The sequence below is a fragment of the Myotis davidii genome, unplaced genomic scaffold (assembly GCF_000327345.1).
Source record: "Myotis davidii unplaced genomic scaffold, ASM32734v1 scaffold151, whole genome shotgun sequence".
In the NCBI taxonomy this organism is placed as follows: Eukaryota; Metazoa; Chordata; class Mammalia; order Chiroptera; family Vespertilionidae; genus Myotis; species Myotis davidii.
Window position 1 is genome coordinate 580,178 of NW_006285248.1, and position 7,709 is coordinate 587,886.

Consider the following 7,709-nt stretch of genomic DNA (forward strand, 5'->3'; position numbering starts at 1 on the left):
AAGTGGGGGTGGGGAGAGAGGAGAAGGAAGGGTACAAGAGATGGCAGTATGTGGCATCTCATGACCCTCCTACACAGACACACACACACACACACACACACCCCATTTGAAGTGTTTGGTCTAGCACATGACTATCTTTCTGACTGTAATTTTCAAATATCTATATGCTTTATGGAGAACTCAAATCTCTAACAGAACATTCCCTTCGAACAAAACCTATTCCTTGCGTTTGGGAAACCACAGGGCACCTGGAGGGCCTTCAAAAACAAGGTCTTCAGAAACTGTAATTTGAGCATAAAGAGAATCATGGTGTCTTGAGTTTAGGAGGATCAAAAAGATATCTACCTCAAAATTTAAAAACCAGGAAACCAAAACAGTTTTACTGATTCTGATATTAAACATGTCTTAGCATGCCCTAGCTGGTTTGGCTCAGTGGATAGAGAGTTCGCCTGCGGACCAAAGGGTCCTGGGTTTGATTATGATCAAGGGCATGTGTACCTTGCAGGCTCCTCCCTGGTGGGGGTGTGTGCAGGAGGCAACCAATCAATGTGTTTCTCGAATATCGATATTTCTCTCTCTCTTCCACTCTCTCTAAAAATCAATGGAAGAATACTTTTGGGTGAGGATCTAAAAAAATGCCTTAATGTGATTAACTATGGAATCCAGAGTTCAATTGAGACCTCCCTGCCCTTTGGGGACTTAGGAAACCCTCAAATGGGATTATTCCAAGCTCCTGCGTTCACAAGTGTTTCTGTGTTTTGCTTCCCCTCAACCTGAAAATTCAGGCCCTCGAAGGTCTCTGTAGTTGGTCATTCTTGTCAAGCATTCCTAGAAGTTAATAATGTCACAGAGTTGCTGTAGGAGGGTCATGAGATGTGTGTGTGTGTTGTGTGGTTGCAAACGAAGCTTTGAGGTTAAGTGGTCCAAGGGATTCTCTTTCAATGTGGTTCACAGTGTGGATAAACAAAGGGCCACGTGCTAACCTGACTAACTCAGGGAAGGTCCAAAGGCCTGCGTGGCGGCCTTGCAAACTCAAGACACCTAAAGGAACCACAAAAGATGGTCTGAAATTAAAAACCTTTCATTAAAAAGCAGTTTATGGTGGGTAGTCATGTCCTAGGCCAGTATCTTCCTTGACAAAAATCAACTTCGATCTTACTGAGCCTATTGTCCCTTGGCATCTGAGATAACATGGCTGTGAAATGTTAGGGTAACTTGTTACTTCCCTTTTTCGGACTCCGCTGGGCACAACCAAATGCACCAGAGCGCCAGGGCCCAAACCAAAAATTCCCTCATTGTTATCCTGTTTCCATGTTAATTGTTGCCGGTTAACTATCTGTACTCACCTAAGTAAAAGAAGCCCGTGTCTATCATTTTACTCTTTATCCAATCTAAGAGGATAAAGAGTAAAATGATACTCCCCCGCCCCACTGCCCTGCTGTGCTTTCTCCCACTTCCCTAATCTATCACCAGTGGATTTCCTATAAGCCACTTACGTCTCCTCCTTTGATTGTAAAGTATAAAACAGTGATGGCGAACCTTTTGAGCTCGGCGTGTCAGCATTTTGAAAAACGCTAACTTAACTCTGGTGCCGTGTCACATCTAGAAATGTTTTGATATTTGCAACCATAGTAAAACAAAGATTTATATTTTTGATATTCATTTTATATATTTAAATGCCATTTAACAAAGAAAAATCAACCAAAAAAAATGAGTTCGTGTGTCACCTCTGACACGCGTGTCATAGGTTCACCATCACTATCCTAGTGGGTGGGGCGCACTTAGATCTCCTCTTTGATTGTAATGTATAAAACAAGGTGCAAAGCTGCCATTCTCCAGAGCGTTATCTCAATATGCTGAGATTCTGCTTCCTGGCAATTGTCAACAGTTTGGCTCAAATAAACCCACAAAAATTCTCTACAGGTTTGAGTGTTTTTATGCTAGCAGCAGTCTAAAATCTCATTTGGGATGAAGTTAAACCACTTATAAGACACTAAGAAATCCAACCACCCTGTCTGAAAAATCTTTAAAGTGGGTATTTGTAACGGATATTTCAACTGAGAAACAAACTACCTTGACCCAAACCTTTGCAATTTCATTTCTGACCATAATGAAGGGTTTTCTTGTCCGCGTTGCCCTCAGATCCAGTTTTGTTTTGAGTACTACTCACCTTTGAAGTTTAGTGCTGAATCCTATTCATAGGGGATGGTTTGGGAAGAGATTGGCTAGGAAATCCATTCCCAAAAAAGGTCTTTTGAAAACCTTCCTTAATCATGATCATCGTAACTATTTTTTTTAAAGTATATTTTTATTGATTTCAGAGAGGAAAGGGAGGGGGGAGAGAGAGAGAGAGAGTGAGGAGAGAGAGAGAGAGAGATGGAAACATCAATGATGAGAATCATTGATTGGCTGCCTCCTGCACGCCCCCTACTGGGGATCAAGCATGCAACCTGGACATGTGCCCTGACGGGGAATTGAACCTCCTGGTTCATAGGTCCACCCCCAGCCACGACCCAGGCAGCAGGGCTATGGTAACTGTTTTCTAACTTTGGTATTCTCTCTCACATCGATGTTTCTCTCTCTCCCTCTCCTTCCCTCTCTCTCAAATCAATAAAAACATATATATTTTTTAAAAATTCTCTATCCTTTGTTTCAAAACCATGGCAAGAGTGCAGATCATTCAGAGAGTAGGAGATCGCCTCGTGTGAGAGGAGACGGGGAGGGAAGGGCCTCCAAGTGCTGGCCACATTCTGCTCTTCAACCTTGGAGGGGTTTACGCATCTTTATGACCTTCTTTGAAATCAACGTGTCTAAATAGTCCTTGTTATGTGCTCTAGTTTCTCAGGAAAACATTTTAACAGATACCACTCTCCTAACCATCGTGTTTGTCCTTCTGGATCAAGGTCACTGAGCGGAAGATTCTGAATGGGGAACAGTGCCCAAAAGCCGGCAGTGGAGCTGCTGCATCAGCGTCCTGCGGGCCCTGTGTTAAAACTACGGACTGTCGGCCCCATCCACGCCACAGAACCAGGAAGTCACGGGTGGGGTGGAGGAATGGGTGTCATTCTGCCCTGGTCATTTTCTACGAGGCATGTTGGGGGCCACTCCAAAGCAGCCAGGCCTCTGCAGCCATCTCCTGAGGGCATCGGTGGCTCCCTACTGCCCTCTTGTGGTAGGAGAAGCTCCAGGCATGCCATGTGCCTCTCTGCTTCACGCCTCAACACAACTTCAAGGCGAGGCCTTGATGTTAGGCACATTCCTGCGCTCCATTATGCTCTGCTTGGGACTCTCGCCCCGCCCCTCCCGGCCCTTGTCCTGTTATTCTCATTACAGGTCTCATGATTGACGGCCTTCGGCTTCCAGTACAAGCGTCACCCAGTTTCCAGTGGACCGCCCCCACCTGGCCCCCACCTGCACCTGCTCTGACCGGTTACTTTGCTTGCCCCTTCCAAGAGACATAAATATCCCGCTCCCTAACCTTAACTGGTTTGGCTCAGTGGATAGAGCACTGGCCTGTGGACCGAACGGTCCTGGGTTTGATTCCAGTCAAGGGCATGCACCTTGGTTGTGGGCACACTCCCAGTAGGAGGCAGCTGATCGATGTTTCTAACTCTTTGTCCCTTTCCCTTCCTCTCTGTTAAAAATCAATAAAACATATTTTAAGAAAATATCCCGCTCCCCCTACTCTGCCTCGATGATGCCATTTTGGCCTCAGCCCTTCTGCTAGCAGATGTAACAATAATTTATAACTCTTTACCCCTTTAGGCCTCATGCGTTCCTCCTTCGGGGGCCCTAACACTCGACTCATCTGTGACAAAGATCCTGCAGAGTGACTTGCTGGAGGTCATAAAGTAAATCAAGTTCAGAGTCCAAAACTCCAACCCAGGTCTCCCCTCTCCCCCCCTCCCTTCCCCCCCTCCTTTGCTCCCCTAGCTTAAAACAATCCCCTACATCAAGACCACTTAAAACAATCCCCCACCACTGCTTTCTCCAGAAAAATTCCTGATAGACTTATATCCACGTAAAACTCCCTTTTAACTTAAATTTGAACTTTCAAAAGGATATAGATTTAGACTGTTGTTATTCAAAATTCTTCCTTTAACCGGCATAAAACCTTCATGAAAGAACATTTAGAAATTGCAGTGAAATGATAACGATGAGCTTTTTCTTACCATGTTTTTTTGTTTTTTAAAACAAGACATTTTAGCTTCTATACACGGCCCCCATGCCACTTGGTGCCTGGTGGCACTGATTGGACCAGGGGGACTTTGTATTCTTCAGCTCTTCATTTGAGAGGCTTAAAGCTTTATTTGCAAAGCTCGCTGGCACAGAAACCCACTCGGAGACTCAGTCTGGAGTATGGAAGAGCAGCCAGGCTCCCTGGAGGGAAAATCACTGAAAGCAAACATTTGTTTTCCCCCAAGGCAACATTATCTTATCTCAGACTTTGTTCCCTTATCTAAGAAAAGAGGGTCAAATTCTTCCTGGGTTCCCCAGCTGTACTTGCACTGCTGGGAGCAAGGCTGGTTTCTTATTTTCCCCCACTGTAATCTTGATTTTCATACAACTATGTAAAAGGAATGAGGGATTTTGCAACAGCTCATGGTCAGGAAGTCTCTTTTTAGATGGTTGTGCTTAATTGTGTCAGTGTGATTTTTATGAAAAGGCCAGTTTGTCTCAGAAAGTTTGACTACCCCACCCAGGTAGGAAAGCAGGCGAGAGGTGGAGTGCGGGGGCAGGGAGGGGAAGCAGAAATGCCCAGAGAGCCAGAGACCAGAGAAAGCTGATGGTTGGCCCACAAAAGAAACAAAGTACTTGCCCTTGAAACTAAAGGCCATGGAAATGACCACAGACACCAGCAGCTGAAGCCGGAACATGAACCCAAAGGCAGGGGTGGAGGTGGGGGTTGGGAATCAAACACCCTCTCAAGGGAAGAGGACGGCAACCCAACACGCCACACGGGTGGGGTGCCAGGATGATCCAGGAGCCTCATCAGAGTTTAGCTCATCCTCAGGGCAAAGGAGAGACGGTGAATGGGGTGGGGGAGTGTCCCAGGTTTACCATCTAGGAGTAATCCAATACCTTGAATAAGCAATTTTAATTTCCATTGCATTGCTAGCCAGGACTAAGGGTTTAATCATTAAATTCAGTCACAGATTAATAAAAAAAATATGACATTTCTGCATAGTTGAATGTTATCTCTGAAAGGCTTGCCTGCTATATGAGCAATATTTTGGTTTATTGAAGGATGTTGTTGGAGTGAATCTTTGTAAAATATTTTTACAACCCCTCCCCCCGCCCCAAAAAAAATGTTAAGGTCATTGTCAACATGCCTTACAGCAAATCTAATTCAAATGTGTAATAAGTTAGTTTAGCTTTGATAGTACCAAGGTTTTTTTTTCTCCTTAGTATCAAATAATAGAACAAATTCATATTCCTAATATATAATGTTCTTATCAGAGTTTCTCATACTTTGGTAATATATGAACCTGCTTTAAAGAAAAATAAGCAGAATCCCTATGCTGACTTTTTCTATTATAATGTCTCTTAAATAGGTGCAAACATAAAATAGATATATAAAATCCTTATGTTTGATGTCCCTTTATTACAGAGGATATATGCAATCTTACGCTAACCAACAAAATAATCTTCTCAATTAAATAACCTGTAATGAACAATGCTTCTCCCCAAATTAGGGAACAGAATGTATACCTAGAAACAACGGCCTGGTCTGTCATGCCTGCCATGAATCGCTAACAGCCCTTTGAGCATATTATAGGAACTAGCTAGGGGGAAGGAAGCTAACTCCAGCAACTAGATGTTCTGGCTTTGGGAGACTTGCCGACTTTCAACCATAAAAAGTGGATCTCTGCTTGACCAGTTTCAAGATAATTATTAGAATGGACTGTGCTGATTTACCCATAGAGAACTTCCAACTCTCCTCCCCTTGATTTCTTTGTTTTGCTTTTCCTCTCCCTCCTGATTAAAACCCCTACCTGCACTGAGATGTTATGACGGGCTTTGCAGTGAGAGTCGCCCATCATCTCAGGTAGCCGGCACTTGAATAAACCACTTTACTTCTCAGCAGCATCTATCTCACAAGTTTGGCTTTCTTCATGGCAGGCAGCCTAACCTGCCTTCAGTTACACCTTTATAACTATAAGGAAAGAAACATAAATTAAATATAAGCAATACCCATATAATTCAAGGTAATTAATTTAATGATAATTAATGCTGTTTTGCTGAAACTAAATTGCTATTCTAAGAGTGAACCCAGATGTTTAGGCTTTTTGGCTGAAAAAAATACTAAGTGTTTCATCAGCAAAAAAAGGATTTCTTTTTTTTTTTTTTTTATTGATTTTTTACAGAGAGGAAGGGAGAGACACAGAGAGCTAGAAACATCGATGAGAGAAAAACATCGATCAGCTGCCTCCTGCACACCTCCCACTGAAGATGTGCCCGCAACCCAGGCACATGCCCCTGACCGGAACCGAACCTGGGACCCTTCAGTCCGCAGGCCGATGCTCTATCCACTGAGCCAAACCAGCTGGGAGCTAGGCCATGATTATGCTCCTTTCAAGCTTCCAGTTAGTCTTACCAGGCTTTAGAACTGAATCTAAAGAGGTAAACATACAGGGTGGGACAAAAGTAGATTTACGGTTGTTCATATGGGAAAAAAAAGATACTTAATAAATGATAACACAAGAATAAATTCTGTTTCATGTACTCACAATGTAAACCTAAAAAAAAAAAAAGAGTGACTGCATGTTTGGTGTTCAGCATGTTTATCCCACCATGTGCCCTGGGACCACTCAACCCTTTGCTCCACTTACGTGTTTTGCGGACGCACAAAAAGGTGCATTCCGAGTCTGATGGCCATGGTAACCCACAGGTATTAAGAAACCCCCAGACTCAAGGAGTCTGAAGCCCAAAACCTCTAGCTTATTATAAAACTGGGGGAGGAACATGCCTGTTCTTTCAAAGCCGGGCATTGCTCAAGCCCACCAGGCATCATTTAATTCCCTAGGGAAATGTACTTGTGTTTGACTGTGCTATTTCCTATTAACCAAGGGCTGGGATTCACCAAGTTACGTGTTAACTAGTAGATCTACACGGAAACTGGTGGGTGGAGGCCAGGGATGCTGCTGAGCATCCTATGACAGAGAATTGTTTCTCCAACAAACAATTTATAGTCCGAAAAGTCAATAGTACTGAGGGACTCTCTTCTACAGGGGTCAAAAGCCACTCTTTCTGAGAAATCGGGAGACATTTGTCCTTCTTGGAGAAAGCCGTTTCAGCGCCATTTTGAAGGTGTCTGCAGTGGACTAACGAAGGGAAGGCAGTCAGCAAGTGAAGCCTGCAAGTGGAAACTTTTAAAGTTTGTGGTAGTGAAGAGTGTGAGTGAGATCATGTAGTAACACACGAGGGGAGGCAGGGACCAAGGTATATTTTAAAGTATCTGGATTAACTAACATTTGCATTTTCTTTTTTTTTTTTAATCTTTCCATTATGCAGCTTGGCTTAGAAGGGCCCTTAAGCTTTTAACTGTAAAAAATGAGAGGGTATAAAGGAACTTGAGCTCTAGGAACAATCAAGCTAAGCACCTTCTAAGACAGTGGTTCTCAACCTTCTGGCCCTTAAATACAGTTCCTCATGTTGTGACCCAACCATAAAATTATTTTCGTTGCTACTTCATAACTGTAATGTTG